General features: G+C 38.9%; 1 protein-coding gene across 9 annotated transcripts in view; it reads left to right on the top strand.

Annotated features, from left to right (window-relative positions):
- The window catches only part of TMEM182 (transmembrane protein 182), a 464,198-nt gene that overhangs the window by 367,343 nt on the left and 70,491 nt on the right, over positions 1 to 26,364 (top strand). For 2 of the 9 annotated variants that reach the window (XR_014234938.1, XR_014234941.1), the window contains 2 exons: positions 5,702 to 6,050; positions 22,039 to 22,949. The exons of 1 other annotated variant lie outside the window; for it this stretch is intronic. The gene's annotated coding sequence lies outside the window, so the exon portion shown is untranslated. Of the gene's footprint in view, positions 1 to 3; positions 245 to 5,541; positions 6,051 to 22,038; positions 22,950 to 26,364 lie in introns of those variants that run through there. 6 more of the 9 variants (XR_014234939.1, XR_014234942.1, XR_014234944.1 and 3 more) reach the window with 5 other exon arrangements.

Below are 26,364 nucleotides of genomic sequence, written 5' to 3'. Positions count from 1 at the left end.
CAGTTTGCCGCAGTTTCCTCAGCTGGTGTGCCTCTGAGCGTTAATGACTAGGGAGACAAATGATTCTCTTCTATGGCTATTTCATGTGAGAACAATTCCATTCTGGAACTTCGTGCCGACATGGCGGGCTATTGTCACATCATCTGCCATAGCCATTCACCTCTTTCACAAAGTGACTGTCTTCAAAGAGCCTTTAGAAATGACTTAATTCCAGGATTGGCTGCTTTCTATCACTAAAGCACAGGTAACCGATATCTGAGATTTACTAACTCATCCACACACTAGACACATGTGTTCAATACAGTGAGAAGTTAAATACAGAGTGTTTTCACACGCCAGAGTGATGAGCATTGTAATGGAAGAATCGTGTATGGAAAACTGCACACCTGGTTTGCTGGTAGACATCCAGAGGTGCGAAGGAATCTTCTCGTCCAGCGGTCCCCAACATTTTTGGCACCAGGGACCGGTTTCCTGGAAGACAATTTTTTCATGGACCGAGGTTGGGGAGGGGATATGGTTCAGGCGGTAATATGAGCAATGGGGAGCGATGGAGAGCGGCAGATGAAGCTTTGCTCATGCCTGCCACTCACCTCCCGCTGTGCAGCGTGGTTCCTAACAGACCACGGACCGGTACTGGTCCACAGCCCGGGGGTTGGGGACACCTGTTCTAGTCCAAAGTCTGGTACATAATAATTGCTCTTGCTGTTACAGTAATACTCACCAAAATTCCCTTTCTTCTTTTGTTTACAATGAATGGCAACATTTATTTTTGACAGCTAAACCATTTGTTGAGAATAGATAAATCCATACTGGTGAGAGAGAACTAGGTATATTTTAAAATATAATTAATTGAAGAACAAATGTGTCCAATAATCCACAAATGCTATATGTGAGATTTCTCTGTAAAACTTTTGATTTCTCTCTGTGGATTATGTGATGGACAGCCTCAGGTCATTCCCATCTAACTACTTTTTATTCATATGGATTTAAATCTTTTTTCTGATTGTAACAGGATAACAGGATTTTAGGGTGTAATTATAGACAACGTGGGCCCAGTTGACTTCCCTCAAAGAAGTTACAGCCATACTTTATTAAGGGTTTCATGTAAAAGTGGAGTGAACCACGTTCTTAGAATAAGCGATTCTCCATTAGGACCATTGATGGAATGACAGTGATTTTTCTATAAGTTAAACTTCCGTTCTCAATAAAGCATCTAATTCCCCTCCTGTGCAGAAGGAGGTAGTTTAAGGTGAGGGACACGTTTTGAGACTTTTATTTTAGAACCTGGGAAAGCCTAATGTTGCTCTTACTCTCTGCTATCTTTTCTTTTTCTTGTGCTCATTCAATTCTTGTCGAAGACAAAGGCTGTGCTTACTTCTGTGTGTAATAGTGCATTTGGGAGTGGGGGAGCTTGCAGTCTGGGTACCGGACTGTTCTGATTGCAGGAGCTATTGTTTTAGTTGTTAGTGGTGATACCAACAATGTACTCAGTGACCTGGCAGACAAGAGTTAAGAATTTATCTTAAGGGTGCAGAGGATAGCTCACAAAATAGCACAAAGATGACCAACATTTAGCACTGTTTTGTTTTTTAAAACTACAGCTACCTGGCGAAAAATATTGGTGATAACATATCACATAATAATTGTAATCTTTAAGTGCTCTGTGTTATTTCTCTGGGGTTTAAAAGAGATTGGGTTTCTTACAGAATGTCTGAAAAGGTTAAAAGCTCTCTCAGGGAAAACATACTTAACAGTGCAGATTGTGTGTTTTTTTTTTTTTAAAGCATATTATCTGGATTGAAGTTGGTGATGGTAGTCATTATGAAAAACTAGATCAACACTCTTGCTAACTGAATTCAACAAGTATATATTTTTAAATGTGATCTAAATATCTTAGTTTTAAATAAGCATGGTTGAGGATAGAATTTCAGATACATGGAAGGATTGAGTGTAAAATATGAAAGCATCACCATCAATATCACTAGCACTAAAACTGCAAAGAAAAAACAATGGTTCAACTATTTTTAGAATGAGCAAAGGATTTCTAAGTATGAAACTGATGACCCAAATTATATAGAAAATTATTCATCTATTTGATTAAAAATTAAGCATTTCTTTACACCAAACCTTTCACAGACAAATTTAACTTAAAAATTAAAAATTTATCATATATTTATGATAAATGTAAATAAAGGTTAACTTTCTGGTCAATCAATAAAAAAAGCACAGATACTTTGAGAAAAAAAGCATATGAACCACTAATGCTGTTCACTCTCGGTCTAAATAGTATCACTCGGTCCAGTGCATGCTCAATATCTTACTGGTTTGAAACCCATATTCCTCCAGCTGCTGGGACTCCCTTCTCCCCGTGCCTAAACATCTAAGCACCAGGACATTAATGCTGGGTTTGCCTCACGTAGACAGAAAAAGAAAAATCAGAAACACGGTACAGGGACATGAACACACATTAATTTGCTCCATGCCACATTACTAAAAGTGATTTTCTAAGTGTTTCAGCCTAACAAATAATCCCAGTGCATTTTTTTTAAAAAAGCCTTTCAAACATATATTGTCAGGGTTACTCATACTGACTAATGGAAAGCCATTATTTCCCTTGCAAGCATACACAATTGCAAACGGTCTGCTTTTGGCCGAAGAATCTACATCCTAACCTCTGGAATTGTGCAGTGCCCTCTTCCTGGTGCTATTCAGCTTGCATCTCTGTAACTTCCCTATTCTTCCAACCCCTTCAATCCTACATAACTTAGCAGGCACAAGAGAAAAGAAACAAATGCATTCCCCTCATCAGATAGCATTACATGCCATTCTCTGAAGAAAGTAGCCTTGACCCATCTTAAGATTGTTTGCTTCTATTTTCTGGCACCTTCATCCAAATAGGACTGTTATTATTCATCAGATTTGCAGCATTCTTTTCCTTCTGTGTCAGCCAAGGATCTGTTTCTAGCCTTTTCCCTCTCTACTTCTAAGAAGCCAACCAGCTTGCAATTCTACGAAGTCAGTGGAAATTGCACGCTCATAGCAGCAGTTGGGGGCACAGAGCAACACAGGATGTCAGTCAAGAATAGATGAGCACATTATCAATAACATCAGTGTGTTAGGACCTCCCCTCGGCTAAGTGGTTTGCAAGAGCCTACTTAAAGTGATAACTTAAAAAAGAAATAAACTGTAGATTTAGCTTCTGCACACTCAGCTTTCTAAAATGATTATTATTATTTTGTACATATGAAAGAATAGAGAAAGACTACTCTCTCTTAGAGAACAGCAGTATCAGAATAATGTTTGCCTGTTAAGCTCAAGCTTAAACTACTATAACATTGATTTGCACACTTTGCACCAGCTGAACACCAGTACTTAAAAATGGCCTCACTCAGACGCAGCTTAGACTCAATACAACCAGCTTCTACCATGTAGCTTAGCGACTCTTTCCCAAGATCTATCTGGCAGATGGGGTAATGGGTTCTGGCAAAGGATCCACGCCTTTAGCCTCTATTTAGGTTCTTGATTTCAGACCCATTGCTGGTGGTTAAGAGCCAGGAAACTTGGAAACCGTCCATCTAAGTGCACACGCTGGTTCCACTATTTACTAACTGTGTTATTGTGAGCCACTTATTTCTTGTCAGTGTCCCTCCCTTACCCCATCTTTAAAGTGAGGATAAGAATAGTACCTGCCTCGGAAGATTGCTGTGGGGTTAATGAGGGAGAATATAGTCAATTGCTGGGAACAGTGCCTGGCACATAGTATGACCTGTCGTCATCGTCATCACCACTTTCCTATTGGCTGACTTTAGACTCTTCCTTCAGGAGTTGTGTGCAGTGGTGAAGGAGAAACTCTGTAACCCTTAACCTTCCCTCTGGGTATCTGTGGGGCTAAAGTCCAAACACATCAGCAATTGCCAGCTTTATAGAGGCTGTGGGGATCTCCTAGTCTTCAGCTGAGTGCTGTCTGTCTACGTGGCTGAGGATCTTGTCTTTCGACACTGCTGCTTCCCTCAGCAGCCATGCCTTGCTCCTGAGGGTGGTCCAAACGCCCAGGGTGACTTTGCCTTCTAAAGACAATAGCTTAGGCTATTAAAAAATTAATAGACAACATGCTTAAGCAGCTTGTCTGAAAAAAGCCTGTATACTAATAGTTACAATTGCGATGCCTATAGAACTATATTTACTGAATACTTACTCTGTCTTGGAACTTTCCTAAATGCTTTCCATACGTGTTCTTAAATAATCCTTTTAATAAGTCTATGAAGTGGATATTACTATTGCTGACATGCTGCAGATGAGGAAATTAAGACAGAAAAATTAGATAATTTACACAATGTCAAGCAGCAGTTAGTTCAATGCCAGAGCCAGGAAAAGAACCTATATCTAAGTCTGCAATCAAGATGGCAACTGTAATGCCACACTACATCTAATGTGGTGTAATGGCATTCTGAATTGCACAGAGAGTGTCCTTCCTCTGAAATTTTCCACGAACACTGATCAGGAAGACAAGCGTACCTGATAGGGTTTGATTATTGACCTAATTTCCTCATTCTCTGGATGCTCGTCGTGGAAGTGTGGAATTTCTGGACATGCACCTTTTCAGTTATACCTGATTCTGCCAAAATGCCCTCCAGAGTGGCTGCACTAAATTATAATCCCGTTAACTGTGTTTGAGAGTCTTGTATCTCTACAGCTGCACCAACACTGGATGTTGTCAGGCTTACTTTTTTTAGGCTAACACCTTAGTATCTCTTTCTCATGTTAAACCTCTTCTACTTCCTTTAATCAGTGTGTGTCTTTACTTTGCTACATGGTTAATGCTTTCATTCTCCAGAATCCTCCTACTCTTTATAATAGCACACATAAATGGAAATAATATTTCTTGAAAAAGAGGAAAACAAGCTAAGCTCTGAATTTATTTACTGTCCCATAGGAATAATCAGGACTGTATCAATATTATCATCTGTATTAGGTGTTCTCTTTAGATAACAAACTTCAAATGTATAAATAATTTAAAAAAAGATTCCTGGAGACAATTTGTTTAATTCCAACCCTGTCCCCGAGATGTTTAATAATAACCTTGGATGCCTTGGAGGCAGCAAGGATAAACTCATGCTTGAATCACCTGTTCTCTTTCTCTCTATTTATATGGACCTCTGGGATGAGTACACATTTGCCTTCTGGCCAGTAGGCTTTGTTTGGTAATATCAGTGTAACTTTCTTATTTCTGACTTTATCTTCAAGTTGGGATTTAAGATCCAGACAGTAACTAATTAACAGGAAAGAAAGTGTATATATTTTCATGGGGAACTTTCACATTTTTTATTACATGCTGTTTATTTAATTCTTTCTACTTCTGCATTTTCTAAGTTTCCAACTTCAGGCCAAAATTGGTTTTGAGTTGACCCCTATTAAATTTAAACCTCTGCCATTTCTCTCCTTCACACACACACAGTATACCAAGAAAGTAGTTCAGAAAGCACATTCCATATTAATGTGTTATGTAATTAAAGTACTTTCTGATTCTTTACCTTAAAATAGTGTCTGATGCTTTGAGTCCTTGGAGTGACTTGGAGGGGAACCAGGAAGAGAGGCATCCGTTGATTACCTACAGCGTCCTCTTCAACAATCCTGCCCAGAGATTCTACCAAGCAGGTAACTCGAAAGTCTTATTCCCTCTTCTTCCTCTTTTCCCACTCAGGGAGCTCCTACTAGCAATCCTTCTGTTCCTGTTCGGTAATCACAAGACTTTCCAGAAAGAAAATATAGCAATCCATTACTGAAGAGTTGTGGCCTCCGCTCTCAAAATAGCAAAGTTACGTGGCCAGAAAATAAAAAGACCACCTTGGACTTTGAATACATGTTGTATGTTCCAAAAACTTGGCTTTGGGAGGTCAAGGATGCTTTCAAACCTTGGTGTCAGATGCTCACCATCAGAACCTAAGCACGTTCCTTAATTACTCTCACATGGGACGACAGGGACTCTTGGATGACAGAAACAGTTTTCTGAAATAGTTACAAATCATTTGGAGTCATACATAGTGATTAAGGTGAGTGATTCTGTGAGGAATCAAAAATGAGGGATTAATTCCAAGACGGGAGTATAAAATGGAACTTACTGAAGAAAATAGATTATTTTCTTCATCATGTTATACAAACCAACCATTTGGATTCTGTGTGTGTGTGTGTGTGTGTGTGTGTGTGTGTGTGTGTGTGTGTATGTGTGTGTGTGTGAATAAAGCTAATGCTTGGAAAAAATAGATGGCTCACTATGGCCATTCAACATGTTTTCTAGAGAGACATGATCAACCGTCTTTCTGAGTCCTCTCATGTTTTAGGGACATGGCTCATGGCTTTTACCTCCCCAGTAGCGTAGGTTCATTGAGATAAGATCCTGTCCATCCACCATCATTTCCTCTCTTCATGGCCTAGTCCATTGCCTTGCACACCGTGGGTACCAACTGATTTTATCTAAGTGAACAAATGAATGACTCTGGCTCCAAGTCTTGGTCTGGGTTTCTGAGTGCACTTCTCTTTCACACTGTCTGATCACCTTCGATGCTGGTTTTTATTTCCCACCCTATGTGGACCCCATTTTTTTTTCCTTTGCTGAACAATGCTTTCAAGCCTACTTTCCAGGGAACATAGCAGAAATGTCTCAACAAGTGTTTCCTGTTATATACTACAACCCTTCTGAAGGAAAAGAAATAGGATTTGATGACTGATTGGATCAGGGGATAATCTCTCGCATGTCAGGTCTTTTAGGACAGTTGGTGTCTTCGTGTAATTAATCTTGTACCACCTTAAGGGGACTATGCAACTAGGCAGAATTCGATGTTCTAGTCAAGGTGTCCAGTTATTGGTCAGAATCTTTCTATCTTCCCCTGGTCAGCTCTTCCTTTCATTCTCTTCTAACTGGCTTATAATGGATAAAAGTACTATCCCTGAAATAAAAAACAAACAAACAAACAAACACCTGTTAGATATTAGATCCATCTCTTCCTAATTGGCAAGTTTCTTGATGTAGTTAAGCTTCAGTCTCCTTTCTTCTAAATCCCCAGTAAAAGTATCTACTTCCCATGGATGCTCTAAGTTTGGAATGAAAGGATGCTTGTAAAAGGCTTTATTGGGTAACTGGCACCTCAGGTCCTCAATACCTCAATACATTGCCACTCCATTATAACTATAACAACTCTTTCTGCAAAGCAAATCATTCAAAGCTTCTCCTTGGTTTTCAAATGTCTCTCTGAGTAGATGGTCTTCGTTCCACTCATCTTTCAGAATTTATTCATTCTCCTCGTACAATCTCATCTATGCTCATGGCTCTGGTTCTCTCTATGCTAAATATTGCCAACTCTCTGTCTATGGGCCTAATCTTTCTTCTGGCCTTTAGACCTATTTATCCAAACTGCTGTTTAACATCTCTACTTGGGTGACCTAAAAAGTCCTTCACATTCCATAAGCCCAAAACTTAAGCCATGATCTGCCTTAACATGATCAGCAGAGTGAATGTATTGCCGCACACCCCACTGTACACTCCAGTCCAATTTTTCACACTGTGTGGAGAGTGATATTCCTAAAGCATACATCTATCTATGCATTCCTGTGGTTCCCCATAGCACTTAGGATAAAAATATAAATTTCCTTAGCACCACTGGTTTCCAACTCTGTCTCTCTCTCTCGGCCCTGTTCTCCCTTCCACTGACAACCTTCCCTTCACCACTTATCTACTACACATAGTGTGATTTGACTAACTATCTTTTAGGTAATCTAATTTCCTTAGCAGAGCCCTGGTTCTGTTTGTAGTTGCAAATGTCCAACTTAAAACAAAAGGAAACCAAACAAACACAAATTAGGAGTGGCCGTGTGATATATATGTGGAAACGTGCTTATGATTTCTGTGAAAGTTTTGGTTTCCTGATATAGTTGCCGTGCTGCTTCTTCTTGCCTGGGATTTGGACAAAATGCCCAGAGCTGCAGCTGCCACCTTGACTCTCAGATAATCATAGTGATGGTAAAGGTTTGGTCATTGTTGCCAAGCCCATTGCCAAATCTTTCTTTATCTGCAGATCAGGTATTTGAGTAGGAAACACTTCCGAGGGTTGAATAGCGGATAAAGATGTTGAAGTCTTTACTCATTACTTTGTAAAGGAGTCTAGGTTCGCATAGGAAGCTCCCATTCCCTCCAACCCACAAACCTAAATGCAATAAGACGCGTGTTATTTTACAGAACTGTTAGCAGCCAGCCACCACTGTTTACGTTTAATGACAGGGATTAGCAATTTTCAATTTCATTAGCAGATACAATGGTGACAATAACTGCTTTTTAATGAGCACTGTTCTATGTATATTATCACATTTAATTATTGTAATAATCTCATATAGTAGGCATTATTATCTCTATTCTACAGATCAGGAGACTGAGATTAAGGGAAATAAAGTGCTTTGCCCAAGTGTATTCAGTTTAAGTCAGGACTTAAATGCAGAGACTTAATATTTCTGATCCCAAACCTATGGCTTTAACTATAATCTTGTGTTGACTTCCACACATGGGCAAGCCTACGCATTATCTTATTTAACATTTGTCTGGCCTTACATCCTCAGGAGGTTAACCGTGTTTTTGTAAATGCCACGTTTTCTACTTCTGAGTCAAGTACACATGTGTAAAATAAAAACTTATTGGTCCATTTACTCTAGAACAAGGATGTATCCTCCACCAGTCTTTATATCTACCCAATATGAATGGAATGGGGCACGATATTATAAAAACGCTGTATTCATTGGTTTTTGGCAACATCGCTAATCACTCCCTCTCTCTTGCATTCTGTTCAGCTTGTAGATACTGCTTTTTTTTTTTTTTGGCTGAATCAACATGTGAACCTCATTTTGCAGGATTTGTTAAAAATATAATTAAAATGTTGTATAAAGGTTTAGGCCAAATTGGCCTGGATCCTAGAACACACTCTAAGCAAAACCTCAAGGAATATACGTTCGTAGGAAAGGTTTGCTCTCTGGGATCTCCTCCCACTTGCTTTAACCTGATATTTTGCTTATTCTGCTATGAAATTCCTCGGAGGAGTGAAACAGTAGCTTGCCTCATTAAGACGCATCATTTACAAGATGTTGACAAATGTTGGCATTTATCCTGTTAACATAATAAATGTGAGAAAAATGACCATTTGGCATAGATAGTTCCGTGCAAAACACAAGCATGGCTGAGACTGAGGACGATTTGTTGTGTTGTCTTCAGCAGCATCGTTGAGGGCTACATACTGGAATCACTATGTTTTGGAAATAATAATTATTTCTTCTTTGCCCCACAAATATAATTTTTCATTCTTGTTGGCAGTGGGCAGACAGGGTAGCTTAAGACATAATCAAACCTAGAACTCAGAAAAACATCCATATAAATTTTGTTTGTTTACATTTTTCACCTCAACAAAGTTTTAAGTGTTCTCCCTTTTGGAAGAAAGTTATTATTTTTTGCTTAATGTTTTAACACTTGGTTATACTTTTCATACCACTTGTAGCTATCTGACAATTACACATTTTTTGGTTCAATATTATAGAGCTTTAATCTTAAAGCTAACTAAAAAAAGAAAGGAAGTATATAAAAAAGAAAGGAACTATATAATTTCCCAAATTATAAAGAGTTGGCTTGAATTTTCTTAATGGAAAGGATTTCATCTCCATTAATGAAAATACGTTGAGAATTTAATTTATTCAGTTTTACAGAATTTGAATTTGACACTGAGCTTCTAGATATGTGTATATACACGTGTGCACGTACACACATTTACTTCAGGAAGGAGAAAAGCAGACCTTGACCTCCAGGATCTGGCCTGGTGGTACTCACAGCCAGGACCTGGTGTTCTCCTGTTGAACAGAAACAATTTTACAGAACAGCTGCATCAGACAAGATCACTCTGTGATGGACAAGACAAAAACAAAAACGCTGCACAATCGTGGCTGAAGATCGACAAAGTCATAAGCACCGCCCTCTAAACCACAAAAATGGCCAAACACCCCTCTATTCTGGCTCCTATGAATGACCACTGCTTCTTGCGCAATTAAATGCAGCTTATTTCAGCTGTACTTTCGTCTACCCTCCTTCTAAGGTAATACCTACTGAGGGTGTTAGAAAGGATGCTTCCTGTCAGGTCCTGTGCACCCTCCCTCTGCCATGAGCAACGCATCCAACTTGCATCCAAATACAAGTGTGCTCCTGGTGGTCTTGGGCTGGAGAGACTCACAATATATAAACAGTAATACAATCGTGTTACTTAGAAACACAAGCTGACCATCACATAATACATATCACTTTAGGGTTAAACATTTATACTCGAAAGTATTACTTTACATATGCTTCTTCAATCGTTTTTTATAATACCTTTATGAGCAAGTGTTGGTATAATCATTTGGCATACAAAGGAACTGAGATGAAAGTAGTTAAGGGACTTAATTGTTCACATTCAAAAGTAACAAAGTCACACTTTGAATCCAGGTTTTCTGATTCCCCACTCTAAGCTCCATCTTTTTTTCTTTTGTATTTAAATTTTTATTGTTATATAATTTACATATACCATTGTGTAAGTTTAAGATGCACAACCTGTTAATTTGATACATTTGTATGTTGCAACAGAATTACTACCTCAGCTTTAGCTTACACTGTTGTCAGATCACATAGGAATCATTTCCTTTTTTCTGCATGTGGTGGGAATGTGTGGTGGGAACATTTAAGATCTAGCCTTGGCGACTTTACAGTACATGGTACAGTACTGTTGACTGTAATCGCTGTGCTGTGCATTAGATCTCCAGGACATATTCATCATCTAGTTGCAAGTTTATACCCTTTAACAACAATTTCCCAATTCCCCCCCCCCCCGACCACCCCAGCCCCTGGTAACCGCTCTACTCTCTATTTCTATGAGTTCAGCTTTTTAAGATTCCACATAGAAGTGATATCATACAGTAAGTATCTGCCTTTCTGTCTGACTTATCTCACTAAGTATAAAGCTCTCAGGGTCCATTCAGGATGTTGCAAATGGCAGCATTTCCTCCAGTAATATTCCATTGTGTGTGTGTGTGTGTGTGTGAGTGTGTGTATGTGTGTGTGTGTGTGTCTCCCATCTGCTTTCATCCCTTGACAGACACTTAGGTTACTTCCATATCTTGGCTATTGTAAATACTGCTGCAATGAACATGGGAGTGCAGATACCTTGTCCATATCCTGTTTTCATTTCTCTTGGATATATGCCCAAACGTAGGATTGATGGATTATGTGTTAGTGTTATTTTTAATTTTTTGAGGACTCTCCATCCTGTTGGTCATAGTGGCTGAACCCACTGTAGGGAAGCAAAATGTGACCCCAAATAGTCTCTCTTAAGCATGTAGAGTAATTTAGGCTGATTTTTAAGGCCCTGAAGACTTAGAAAGAACCTTTCCTCTTCCCTCTAACTGCCTAAAAGAATGTAGATAGAGGACCTGTTCAAATAGGAAGGTACTTGTACTAGTAAGTTTCTGTGTCTCAGAAACAAGCCCGGTGCAATTCAGAGACAGAATAGTTGTTCTTGTGGCGGAACTTGAAAGAGGTAGAAAGGGCTCCAGGCATAAAAAGAGTGCCAGGCTGGGAGGCTACCAAGATAGGAGGTTTGTAACAAGGGCAGGATAATGACTTGTACAAAATCTTCTAACACTTGGCTTTTCAGACATGAAAAGAATAATGAAGAAAATACAAGAAAGAATCTGGATCAGTGCTAGAAATTAGGATATAAGTGTAATCCAAATGTAAGAAACATTGAAAATGTTAGTTAGATACAAAACTACAAAACTGAGGGGATGCAATTGAAAGACATAGGGGGAAATTATCATTTATCTGCCGGTTAAAGCATCAAGCCCCAATGAGAAGTACAGAAGGGATACTCAGGACCCCAGGCACATAGCCCAGTTTGGACGGACGGGCCTGGATGGATGGGAAAGAGAGCATATGTGAGGATCCACAAGGAAATCACCACACTCAATATCGGTGATGCCTCTGATACTGTAATCAGAATGTTAAGGCTAGTATTGTTTAAACTATATTAGGTAAAAATATACTTACAATATGGTGACAACTATTTAAATGTACCCACAAATTAGGCACAGCAAAATAAAGACAAAGTAAATAAACACGTAATGAGTTGCTACATTCGGCTGATGGTAATATAGGAAAATATGCAATAAGAATGATATAAATGGGGGCCTTCCCTGGTGGCGCAGTGGTTGAGAATCTGCCTGCCAATGCAGGGGACACGGGTTCGAGCCCTGGTCTGGGAAGATCCCACATGCCGTGGAGCAACTAGGCCCGTGAGCCACAACTACTGAGCCTGCGCGTCTGGAGCCTGTGCTCCGCAACAAGAGAGGCCGCGACAGTGAGAGGCCCGCGCACCGCGATGAAGAGTGGTCCCCGCTTGCCACAACTAGAGAAAGCCCTCGCACAGAAACGAAGACCCAACACACTCAAAAATAAATAAATAAATAAATAAATTTATAAAAAAAATTAAAAAAAAAGAATGATATAAATGAAGTGAGCACAAAAATCCTATAAATAATTCCATTCCAAGTCTTTCCCCTATAAAATGTAACCTCTACCCTTGCCCGGCAGAGGCAGCCTGAGCCCCAGCAAGTACGCTGAATTCAAGAGCAGCAGCTAGGTTCCCCTGGAGTTTTCTGGGCTGACCCCAAGCCTCACCTCACCTGTCTCACCTCACCCGCAGCCCCACTCGCATCTTTCCTTCCTCACCTCTTTGCTTTGCTTGGTCCTTCATGGGCTTTATAGGCATCTCCGTCAAGGCATCTTTTCTCCCACTCCACCTCTGTCTTCCTGCTCATCTTTTGTGGAGCTGAGGCAACTGTACACTTACTTTGGAAACCTGCCCTGAGAAGGACTCCCACTGGCTATCTAAGGGTTCCTCCTCCTTGTTCCTTCCTTCCTTGTTTGGATAGCAAACAGTTGACAAAGGAAAAAGCCACGCTGCTTTAGAAAAGGAATGAGACACCTACGTGTCTCAAATATTGAGTAATTAACTACACTGGATTTCTAAAATATGTGTAATTCCCACTGACCTATAGGTACCACTGAAATATATTATAAATTGTTTCATGGCACTGTTTTAAGAAATCCTTACTTTAAAAAAAATATTTATTTTATTTATTTAATTTGGCTGTGACAGGTCTTCGTTGCGGCATGTGGGATCTTTAGTTGTGGCAGGCGGGCTCCTTAGTTGCGGCATGCGAACTCTTAGTTGCAGCATGCATGTGGGATCTAGTTCCCAGACCAGGGATCGAACCCGGGTCCTCTGCATTGGGAGCACGGAGTCTTACCCACTGGACCAGGGAAGTCCCCAAGAAATCCTTAAGTTTATAATAACATTTTCACAATTGAGGTAATGACATGGCAGTATTATTATTGTTCAATTTTTTAAAATGAATATATGCTTTTGAGTGTGAGATAGAACGTCCAGAAAATCACTATATGAAAGAAATATAAAGGTTTTTTAAAACTATTAGTTTCTCTCATGATAAGGCATGTGAGTAAATTAACATATAATAATTATTTATAAACATGTGATTTCTAATTTAAATATTATTGGGTTTAAAAATTTGAAATCATTTAGCAGCAGTCCCATTCAATATTTATTTTACTGTATTTTAACATTCATAATGTCAGATTTTAAAAGTATTCATTACCATCACCATTTCAATAATGTTACTGTTGTTCAGGATATATACAAATAGTGTTAAGATGCTTTATTTGGTATCAACACTTGTACTTTATTCTCAAATAGAATTGGATGATGACATAAATTAAAAGAAGTTAAATCATACTTCCTGGTAGAATCCTATTGTATGTAACAGGAATTTCGAATAAATAGAAGAATTACCTGGACCTAGGCTTTTCAGAATGTACAAACCTGCTATATCTGTGATGCTTTCAGCCACTCCAAAGAGTTGGTACAAAGAGCAACTATGGTGAATATTATTTTAGTAATTCATTCACTTCTCATTTTAATAATAAGCATTTAAGGAATGCTTGTCCAGTGCAAGGTACTTTGCAGGGTATTGTCAGCAGATCAAGAAATGTTTCAGTCCTATCCTGAAAGATGATGTGATTCACAGAAAGTATTATAGATCACAGACGTGCTCATATTAAGCATTCATGGTTTAGTCCTGGAAGGTCTGTGGGCTGTGGAAACTTTTACTTTTTCCGTAAAAAGATGAACTCGAGTCTCCTGATGAAAAGGTAACAAGCTAGAAGACGAACACTTAGCAGAAGCCGGATCCTAGCAGCCCATAATTTGCTCTTACGTTCCTTGAAATCACACTCACTTTCACTAAAGTCACCGATGTTACTATTAAATAAACTTTATGAGTTAAGTGACAGAAACTGTGGCATTCTCAACATGGGTACTTGGTCATTGTGATGGTCATTCCTTAGGAATGCCAAGGGCTTTCAAAAGTTCCAAGGTGATTGCTACATGCTCAGGCTTCTTCAGACCAGGAGACTGAGTGTCAGCTGCAGAGTGAGGGAAACTGACCCATTTACAGGTCATCTGCAGTCTCGAAAACTATCTGGAGCACCTGTGGTCATTATCCGTCCTGTGAATGTTCTGGAAGTTTAGTAAGTTTTGTCGTGGTTGTGAAGAGACTTTTATGGTTCAGGGTCTACACTGAAAATGGTGGAGTTGTTCAAACCTCCTTCAACCACCTGGTAATGGATCCAGCCTCCCTAACCACCGACCCTCACAAGACTCTAGGCTTGTTTATGTTTCTGGAGCTGCTACCTGAGGGCATCTATGTCCTGGGGACTTAGGTCTGGATTTTGTGGAATGAACAGCGGCTCAGAAGAGAGTCACATGAGTTAATATGGTCCACAGTCAGTCTGTTCACTTACTGAAGAATATGACAGAAATGTTGTGGGAATCCTATTTTCGTGAGGTTTACGTTCTACTCCTCTTCATTCTAGAAAGGCTTTTTTGAGTTAGAGGTGAAAGTCTCAGAGAGCTTTTACCTCAGCAAATATTCTCAGCTACATTTCCAGGGGAAGAATATGAAAATAAATCCCAAACCACCTCTTATATTATTTTGAACATTTTAAAATGCAGTTTCATTGGGAATTAACATTTTTGGAAATCCGGTTTTGAGTACTGTCATCAAACTTTAACCCAAAGGATTTCAGAGAGCTGGGGCTGGAATAATCCATGCACATCCACAAGGATAAATCTTTAAAAATGATTTGGCGCTTGATTGAATCTTTCTACTGTGAATTTATCTCGGGCTGCATTTGGGTTTTATTTTGGAAAACAATCTTTACATAAATCTGAGCAGGTAATACAAAATGAAGAAAAGTACATTTCTGATAGCAATAGGGAACCTGGAATTTCTCAGCCTCAGGAAAAAGAAGCCTTAGATTTGCACAGGAGAAATGATCTACTTTCAGAGTTAAGGTGTTTATGAAAATTGATATTTGAATATCTGCAAATTTGAAGCTTTGCAGAATAAGACCACTTTATTTGTATACACTGTTACAAATCCCTATTTTCTTTCATGCTTTTGTTTGCTGTTGGAAGCTTGCCAGCCTCAAATAGAAGACTAGCTAAGATATTAGATTTCCAACTTAGGAAAAATTGACAATCATAGTTTCTGGAAGTTCATTGTCTGCCTTTAGCCATAGACAATGAGGCACCCTGCTATAATCAAATATACACAAACATTAACAACAGGTCTTCACACTATTTTCAGAATTAATGATGCTGCACATTTTAAAAGTGAAGTTTATTTTGTGTGTAAAATAAAGACATCTTGGTAATAAGGACTTACATGCTGATAGGGATTATGAAATCATTCCAGTACACATCTGTCCCTGCTCTGCTTTCACATGATATTTTTTTAAAAAATTAAAAAAAACCTGATTGCTAAAAAGGTAAAATCTTGGGAAAAAATCATTAGGTTTTCTCTTGACAGGCATACTTTTAGAACTTTTCAGTGACCTAAATTTGAACAAGTCTGCATTCTAATGGCTTAGAATGTTCTCCATTAAATATAAGAAAATCCAGTTAATTAATTAGCCCTTGGTGTTAAATGAATTTTTTAAGCCTGAGAGATGAGGGGAATGTGGGATTTGTGATGACTTGACAGTGAACATGAATGATGTTGAGCCCAGAGTGTCTGTCTGTGAATATGAACTACTTTGCACCCGGGACTCTGGAGGCTGAAAACAGGCAAGTACAGCAGGCAGACCTGAAGGTAGGAGGTGGGTGTTGATTTATCATCAATGCCTATGTAAGTCTTGTTTTTTTTTTTTTTTTAATTTTTATTGGAGTAGAGTTCATTTACAATGTTTTGTTAGTTTCTGCTGTACAGCAAAGTGAATCAGTTATACATATACATATACCCACTCTTCTTTAGATTATTTTCCCATAGAGGTCATTACAGAGTACTGAGTAGAGTTCCCTGTGCTGTACAGTAGGTCCTCTTTAGTTATCTATTTTTTTACATAGTAGTGTGTATTTTGCCTACATAAGTCTTGTTTTCTCTCATCTCCAGCAACTATGTATTATATTCCATTCTTTTATTGTTTCTCAAGATATGGTTTCAAAGTAACTGCACATAATTTAACATTAACATGGAATATTTTTATGTCAGTTTTCTTTTAATCAAAACTGGATTAATTAGGGCAATTGACAGATAAAGTTGTACTTTTTGGTATGGTCCTCGGTCATGGTTAAATCTTTAATAAAACTACAGGAAGCATCAGAGGATGGAGTTGAGGCATGATTTATTTAAATTTCTTGTCCAGTTATCAGAGAGGCAACAAAATTTCCCTATTGGGGAAATACTTGATTTTGCATTCTAAGAGCTAATTGGCTGGAATGGGATAATGTATTTTAGTTCCAATTACTGTTCTAACCCTTTACATATAGAGATATTATGACTTTTATTGTATTCCTTTATAGTAAGATAGGTGAAAATTCAAAATCCACTCATTCAGCTAGCATATTAGATGCTTATTCAAGTTTTTGATGTTAATCTTTATTGTGCAAATTTTTCCTGCATTTATTTAAACATGTGGAGTATTGAGTAAGATGTTTCAGGTCTGTCTAAATCAGGTGACTGTTCTACTTGCCAGAGCACCTAGAACTGAATTGACCCCAACCGTCGCATGCAGTGTCAGCCTCACATGGGCAGTTGTTAGCGAACCAAACTTGGGTCCGCTTGTCGGTGTGCAGTGAAACCAATCTACTGACACTGGGTAGTGGTGAAGGAAAGTGCAGCCTTTACTGTAAAGGTGCCGATACCAGGAGAACGGGTGGCTCATGCTCTAAAACCCTGAACTCTGTTTCAGCAAGCATTTTTAAAAGCCAGGTGAGGGAGGGGTGTCACAGGGTATGTGATCAGCTCATGCACAATCTGATTGGTTGATGGTGGGGTAATAGGGCGGGGACACAGTGGTTAACCTTATCAATCCTTGGGCTCCAGGAGGCCTGGGGTCTTGCGGGGGCGGTCAGGTGCTCATGGTCATCAGGTAGTTAAAGTCTTCCATTTGGTGGGGGATTTCACATCAGTAAAAACAACTCAGGAAATGTGCATCAGATACTATTATCTGGGTACTTCAGAGAAGAGCTACAGCAGAGGATATGGGGGAAGGGCCTGCCCCAGGAAGGCCCCAAATGGCCCTGCTTGGTTACACAGTGATACCTCTCTGTTTTGTTTCCTGCTGCACCCCTGCAGGTACTGCAACAGTGCTTGCCCTGTAGGAAACCAACAAGATTTTTTTTTTTTAATTATGTAGCATACGTGTTGGTTTCTAAGTTTGCCACAACTATGACCCCTGCAAGCATCACAGTTTTCTGAGATTAATTAGCAAATCAGCCTCCTTCAATGACAACACATGAAAGGAGATGGAAAAAGGCACTTCCTCCTATAAACTCCTTTTTAAAAACACTAAACCCTTCCATTCTTACAAGGGTCAATTAAAGATATTTAATATATTCTTATCCAGAAAGGAATTGTGTGGAACTCAACAGCCTATTAGCGACAATTGGACAAAAGCAACCTTCAGTGTTTTTTTTTTTTTTTTTGAAGTAGGTACAAATAATGTGTATCACAAAGGAGGTGAATTGTAAGTCAGGGAAATTGAAGTTAACAAGGCATTTAAAGAAGCCAAGTTACTGCAAAGAGCTCTTAAGCTAATTATCCTCAGTAATGGAGCTGCTTTTTGGCTCATAAAAGATAGCACCTCCTTCAAACAGGTATAGCTGGGGTAGCATATTCTAATCAGCTCTTAGTTCTCCATGTGGCCACTTAGGAGAGATTTTAGAGATGGCATGGAAACCTAGATGTCTTTAAAGTGATACCCCATTTTGGAGAGATTGCTTGAAACATCATTGAAGGCACCTAAGCTTAAAGACTAATCCCTGGTTAAAATAGACATGTCCATGGGAAAGATGACATTTTAAGCTGCTCCCTGTCATTTCTATTTGATTGAAGGAAATGGCTAAAATCAGGTTCTAAGAAAAGGGAGGAAGGCAGAGACTACAGACTCCTTAGATACTAAAGGGAGAAAAATTCATTATTCTAAGGACCCTGTTCTCCTGTGGTCGGCGTAGCATTGCACTCATTCTGGGGCCATACAATCTAGATTTCTTTTTTCTCATCTCTTTCCATGACTACCTATTTGGATAGTATTGAAGTTCCTTGGTTACCTCTCCTTATCCATATCTTAACATGGCACTCCTAGACAGGAAAATGTTAGGGAAAAGGTGAAATTCTTGTCAACTTCATTTCTTCACACTAGGTGACTATTTAAAAGCCCTTTGACCTTCTTCCTTTCCCCCCATCTCTTCCCCTCTCTGTCTTTCAGTCTGGCAACTTCACTGTTCTATAGATAACCCTTCCCTGAAAGATGTCATTCCAGAATTCACCTCTCCCACTCAAGTGCTCTGTCTTGACCTCATTAGTCCTGTATTTAATGATGAAAGGGAGTGGTCCAAGGGACTGTGCATCACCTGACTTTATTCATCTTGCCTAAGGGATCACTTTCAGGTAACAGCTACTAATACTGCACCACCTATTTCTTTTTAAATGTCCAACCCCAGCAGTTCTAATTCTAATTACTCACACACAACGTTTTAGGGGAAGACCGTGTTCCTGGGTCTAAGACTAGAGTCTGCAGTGGCATCAGGTAATACCTCCTCTTCAATGAAATCCCAACTCAAGGGCTTATTACATTGTGGAGTGGTCAGGCATTGAGTGACTGTAGTTTCAGTACAGGAGTGTTCTTAAGCATGTTGATTTTCATCTTGGCAGAAGTGTGCTCTTTTCTTTGGGGCACAAGCTTTTCTTTCAAAAATGTATGTGGAGTCCTCCCGCACAACCCACCCCACTCCCCCAAAAAACTCATCTTTCACGTACTTGCCAATATTTAATAGAAGCATCCATGGCTTTTCCCCCCAATATTCTTCTATTTCTTCAGCTTGAGTCAAAAATCAGAAATAAATATGTGATGACAGAAAACTGTTGGTTTGGGTAGATTTAGACTTCCTTGAGAATAATAACAATAAAGATTCTGGAAAATATTTGTAATTAACCATGCTTCTGATTATGATATGCATCTTAAAAGTATATATTGGTGGCTTTTTTGAGAGTCAGAAAGCCTTAAAGACATGTACTTTGATTGTAAGAAATGTACAGGTTTTTTTTGTTTGTTTTTGTTTTTTTTTAAATTAATTTATTTATTTTTGGCTGTGTTGGGTCTTCGTTTCTGTGTGAGGGCTTTCTCTAGTTGTGGCAAGTGGGGGTCACTCTTCATCGCGGTGCACGGGCCTCTCACTGTCGAGGCCTCTCTTGTTGCGGAGCACAGGCTCCAGACGCGCAGGCTCAGTAGTGTGGCTCACGGGCCCAGTTGCTCCGCGGCATGTGGGATCTTCCCAGACCAGGGCTCGAACCTGTGTCCCCTGCATTGGCAGGCAGATTCTCAACCACTGTGCCACCAGGGAAGCCCCAAATGTACAGTTAATGTGTAAATAACTAAAGTAGGTAGCAGAAATGATATTTCATAAATGAAGCTCTAGGAAATAATGACATAAGAGTTTAGGGGGAAAAGAAAGCAAAAAGAAAAATTTTTTTCTTGTTAAGAGCTTCATATAAGTAGTGGGGAGAAGGTTCCTTTTTGGGCTTTGAAGTGTACATAATTAGGACAGGCAGATACGGAGGACAAGCACTTCCAGGTGGAGGTGAAGCAGAAAAGAGAGCGAAGGTGAGGGAAGGGAGCCATCGCACATGGTCCATTTTGATGGGAGTAGGAAGAGAGATCCAGTTATGAAGATGAATGAATCCGCAACTTAGGACTACAGTGATGATACCTCAGTGGATGAGTGTGTATTTGATGGCATGGACAATAGGGGGGCCCAGGATATCTTAAGCAGGAGAAAATGATGCTAGGAATTGTGCATTAGGACATTTAACTGGAGAAAGATGTGGCATTTACTCTGACAAGTATCTGACAAAGAATTAGGAAGGGGAAGAATTGAAGGTGGGTAGCCCAGTTAGGACATCATTTTGAGAGCCTCAGTGAGACCATGGAATATGCAGAATGTTGAATGCTCATCCTAGGAATATTTCCAAGATAGAATGGATGGTAAGCAGAAAGTGATTTTATATTTGGTGGAAGCAGGTTGAAGATGGAGTCACAAATAAGGCTGGGGCTAGTAAAAGGGAGTATGGGGTGTGGTCCACCGAAGACAGAGTCTTGATGAATACTGTATTGAGAAGCAGGTGGAGAGAAATGAATGAAGGAATGTTTCTCTTCCAGATAACATAGTGCAAAACTACGTACCAGTCACGAAATTGTATGAACCCTTAGTACTTAGTATCTTTTTAAATTTCTTTTTATTTGCACTCAATTCTATATGTTTAAATACTTAGTATCTTTATTCCAATCAAACCTGCAAAAACATCCTAATAGTGTTTCAGCATCCCCATTCTACATATGACCAATAATCAGTGGAGATCACACCAGCAAACTCAATAATTAGGACCTGGAAGCTGAGAAATAGAACACATCTTAACCATCAGTCAATATGATCTGGGTGGTAACTAAAGATAATCATGCAAATATAAATATGGTTGTCTATAAACAGTGGTATCTGCCCATGTTTACAATGTCACAATGCCAGGTAAATGTTGTCCTCTGGGGGACTTCCCTGGTGGTCCAGTGGGTAAGACTCCATGCTCCCAATGCAGGGGGCCCAGGTTCGATCCCTGGTCGGGGAAGCAGATCCCGCATGCATGCCACAACTAAGAAGTCCGAATGCCGCAACCAAAGATCCCGCGTGCTGCAACTAAAGATCCCGCGTGCCGCAACTAAGACCTGGTGCAGCCTAAATAAATAAATAAATATTTAAAAAAATATTGTCCTCTGGTATTAAAAACACACAATATTTTCATAATATTAATTCAGTTACTAGGCATGTAGATTTCACCTTGGACTCTTAATAAACTGCATGTTCAGAACTGGTGAAATATATCTGGAAATTTCAGAGCAGAGCTCAAACCAGTGTGAATTTCCATCTAACCCAATGTTATATATTTCAAAGACTAATTTTAGAGCAGCCTAATACTTAGCTCTATTGAACGTTGACACTTCTCTCCTCCTTCCACCAACAAAATCTTTTCTTCTCAACTTTCCTTGCAATGTGTCTGGGTTCCTGTATCAACATTTTCACTTTAAATGATAACACCAAGATTACAAAACTAAGATTGGACTTAAAGCTGTAATCGTCAACTCAACACTAACCATATCATGAGGTTTTTTTTTTTTTCCACAGAGATTTTTAAAACTGATGTCATTATACTGAGAATAGAAAATATCTACCTGAATGATTGAAAATTACAGTGGGAACAGAAGTAGGTAGAGCTAGCAGTGCAGATGTCCTTAGCTGAAAATTTCAGGTTCTATTTCTAGATGGCTTTCTTCTTTATGCTAATTCTTTATAACAGGGCGAAATGTCATTTTCTTTGATTGTGGATGGAGGGAATGACAAGGGAGGAACCTCTTGAGATGACAGCCTGACAGCCTTTAAATCAAGGAGGATCTCTTTCCTAGCAAGCCTGAAGATTAAACAGACTAATGAATCAATGTTTTAGACCATCCACTCCTGGGAGAACACATCAGGGTCCCATCAACAATGGTCAAGTCGGGGAACATTCTTTCCTGTCAACTGGCAAGTCTCCTGTTATGTTGAAAGTCTTGTTCTTCTCTGGGAAATTACTCTATTTAATGGAGACAGATGTCACTCCACATAATTTGATAGTTCTTCACCATGATCCAAGAGGTAAGATCTCTTCAACCAATATAGAATTTTAAAATTGTGGTTGTGTGTATTTCTAAAATCAGTTTCTTTCCTCTAACAGTCAATTTTATTTTTAATAGAGAATTTTTTATTCTACTCTTCTGAATTTTCCCATAAAAAGCAATATCCAAGGTGCCAACTGCCTTCAGAGTTCTCTAGAAATGACTTGATCTGTCACCATTCAGTGGGTATGAATGTAAATTTTAAGAGACTTAAATCTTAAAGCTTTCAAGAATGTTCTGAGTCATACTCCTTCTCACCTCCCTTTATATCTCTGGATTAATCACAATTTCTGATGCATTTCTTTTGAAGTTGTTAATTTTATTTGAGACAATGGCATATCCTCAGTACATAAGGAAGCATAAATGCAGACTTCTTTCCCCTCCTCCTCCATAAGACGGTATTATTCTGAAAAACAGAGTATGTGAAAATATCACTGAAGTTACAAAGCAGATATTAAATTTTTATTCTAAAATGAATCCCAATGATGCATATCTTAATGAATAGGAGATGTGAATTTCTTTTAATTAAACAATTCATTGTTTCAATTAAACTTCATTTTGTTTCATTGCCATCCTTTAAGTGTGGGCAACTTTTTTCTCCCACATTCTGCTATTTCCTGTTGCTTCTCTGCTGACATTTTGCAAGTGAAAAGAATAGCAAACTATGAGTGCACATCGCTTAGTTTTAATACAATATTAATATCTGATCCTTGACACATTAAATGACAAGACTTGCCGTTTTTGACTTTCTACTACTTAACATTGCAGAGCTGTTCCTAATAGCTCTAATACATATTATTCCCTGAAACATTTGTGAGCAGGAAGCATGACGGAATAAGAATTAGTTTAGCAGGGAAAAGCAAAATGGTTTCATTTCTAGTGTAGAGATATATCATACTTTTAGATCAAAACTATTGATTCCGGGGTCACTATAAACCAATCTACAAAAACTTTATTAGTTATTGATCTATCTATATTACCTTTTAAATATATGTTTTAATTTCAAAATATAGTTACATAATCCACAATTTAAAAAAACAAAACATTTAAAACATTTGTTTTACATTTTGAAACTATACGTGCTTTTAATGAATTGGTGCTTGGATACTGAGCTAGTTAAAACTCCCCAGAAGCCCATGGCATTTATTTTCTGGTTTCACCATGACAAGAACATTGAAAGAATGGCTGAAAACAAACAAACAAACAAACAAACAAAGTCACCCTTTTCTCAAGTCTCCATGGAAATTTATATAAACTCAATTCCCACTTATTAAGTGGTAAGTTCTGTTAGAAACACCAAAGAAAGAGTCAGGGCCTCTCCCCTCGAGGAACTTGTAATATTACAGGGTGATGTGAAAAACACACAGGAAATAAATAAATAAAGAACATATCTAAGGCAACATATTAGTAATGCGTGATAGTACAGAGCAGACTATTTAAATAAATACTGAAGAATTTAAAGTAAGGGAAACTTTCCCTTGTGCTGTGTTCAGCCAAAGAAGGAAGCTTAGGTCAGCACCGATGTGCTCTTTGAAGGAAATGAATATTCAGGGTGGGTTAAGTGAGGTGAGGGGTGTGATTTCAAGTTGGGGGTCTGGTGGAGGGAATGGGGTTTTGGAGGAAAGGCCCAGTGGAGGGAAGAGTTGGAACCAAGAGTGAGCTTTCTTCATCTCAGCCTGGAAGCTCTTGGATGCCTGATATCCTGAAGGCAATTATATGCTTCTTCCCTCTCACTTAGAGAGTTGCTTGTCCTTTGGGAATCATCATGAGTTCCATAAGGGTTCCTCCCGCCGCTCTCATTTGCTCCCCAGGGTGACAAAATGATGTGCCCTGGGGGAAATGAGACAGATGTAGGGGTCACATGGCGGATTTGCTGCACTTGGCTCTTGAGCTCCTATTTCTCTGGATACCTAAGAGATGTTGGATGGTGGCCCACTGTCCTGCCACCGAGCGGAGTCACGTTTGCTCAAATATTGACTCATTCTGGCAAAATGTCATCATGCTTAGTGTCAACAGCAGCCATACCTTAGTGTCAGTGGTGAAGAGTGGTGAGAGCACAGGGAATGAAGCATAGGGTTCCAGCTCCTTCTGGGATCAGCACATCCTCTTCCCTCATGGGCCTCAGCTTCCTTACAGAAAGTAAGGAGGTTGGGCTACAGTGTCTCTAAGGTACCGTCCAGAAATGACTCCCTATTATTTTGTATTTATTCCTAAGTTGAAAACATTGATATAACAAAGGATATTTTCCCAACACAATACTTCATTCATGCCTAATGGAGAAATAAGAGAAAGTCAAAGTCTTTACCCATGAATTTAAAGTAGACTCCATCCTGTATCTACCACCATTTGAGCAGTGAAACCTACAAAACCCAGCACAAGGATGGCACTCAGCACCCTCAGCCAGGGTTTGCAGTACCCCTCAGGGTTGTCTAGCCCTTCTTGGCTGACTTTTCAGATGGACCTGGTGAGTTTTCAAACTCTCCTGCAAGGAGAGGCATTTGGGAATTTTAATGTGAGGCTCAAGAGAGCATGAGGAGATAGAGACAGGAATTTGGGGTTCTTAGAAAAATTGGGACCTGTAGACCTGAGCTTGAGTACTTCCCCTCTACTCCCCACATTGCAAAATTAGAAGATAAATAACCTGCTGTATCCACTTAGTGAACTAGTGGTAATACTCAGAAACCCAGACTTCTAGTCTCCTGATCTAGCCCACAGACAGTGCTTCCATTTAATTAGTCAGATTGATTGAAAACTTAATTACACATAATCCCACAGAAAAGGGAGTTATGATAATCACACATGCAAAGCTTTAGGGATGTAAAAGAGAGAAGGGCCAAGTTTATGATAGCCAAATGACTGGAAGAAAAGAATTCTTATCATAGCCATGCTCTCTTCATGGAGGAACCACTTAATAAAGGAAAATGTTTTCACTGGAATGTGTTTTTTTCTGGTTGTAACATTTTATAAGGTAGAATTAAAAACATAAAACAAGGTGTGAAGTGGATGTAGAGGAAAACCTTTTCCTTAGGTGGAATTTGCTAGAGAACTGGATACAATAATCCAGTTTGGAAATTCTCAGGCAAGATGCAGAGCTGCCCCTAAGAAATGTCCAGATATTCATAAGGCTTCCAACATCCTTATGGTGTATTCATGTTCTCACTTTGATATTTATTGGAAAGATTTGGGAGACAGTTTGAAACATTTTGTAAATCAGAAAAATAACTCTCTTAACAAAGTAAGTGAAGTCACAAATCTGAGGATTAGTATTATCCATGTCAAATATAAAGTGAAATAAGAGGATAATATAATATGAAATGAAATAAAACACTGCCTTGCTCCTTCCTTACTTTCATACAAAGACAAGCACATAGCAACAAGAAGGCAAAACCCCACTGTCTAAAGTAAGAAGGGCAAAAGGTCCTCACTATCGTCATGTTCCCATTGTCCACTAATGTCTTCATTTCTAAAAGGATTTCAAATAGTGTTTTTATTCCAAAATAATCATTGGTTATTTTTCTTGCAAAGTTTCTGAAAGTCTAAAATTATATCATACAAACCACATACTTGGTAGCTCTGTCTAGAGAATCACAAAGTAACTAATTGGAAATTGAGTCAACATAATGAATTGATGCTTTATTGTGAGGTGTATCACTAATCAAATTACACACACGCACACACGCGCGCGCGCGTGCACACACACACACACACACACGCACACACACACAGAGAAGAATGGAACATTTGGTTGGTCCCACTCATGCGTTTCTTTTTGTTTCTATCCACTGGTTTAGTAAAATAAGTTTGTTTAAGCTTAAGATGATAATCAAGGGAAAACTAATATAAAAAAAAAACAGGTTTGGGGTAGGATTATTCTTCTATTGTTAGCATCTTCATTCTAAAGGTAAGGAAAATAATTAGAAGTTACAATTTCCCTAAAGTTAATCGTACAAAAAATAATTAATAAAGATTTA

This window comes from Balaenoptera borealis, assembly GCF_965194805.1.
Source record: "Balaenoptera borealis genome assembly, chromosome: 15".
Classification (NCBI taxonomy): Eukaryota; Metazoa; Chordata; class Mammalia; order Artiodactyla; family Balaenopteridae; genus Balaenoptera; species Balaenoptera borealis.
The sequence above is the reverse complement of the archived record's forward strand: the minus strand, read 5'-3'. Positions and strand labels throughout refer to the sequence as shown.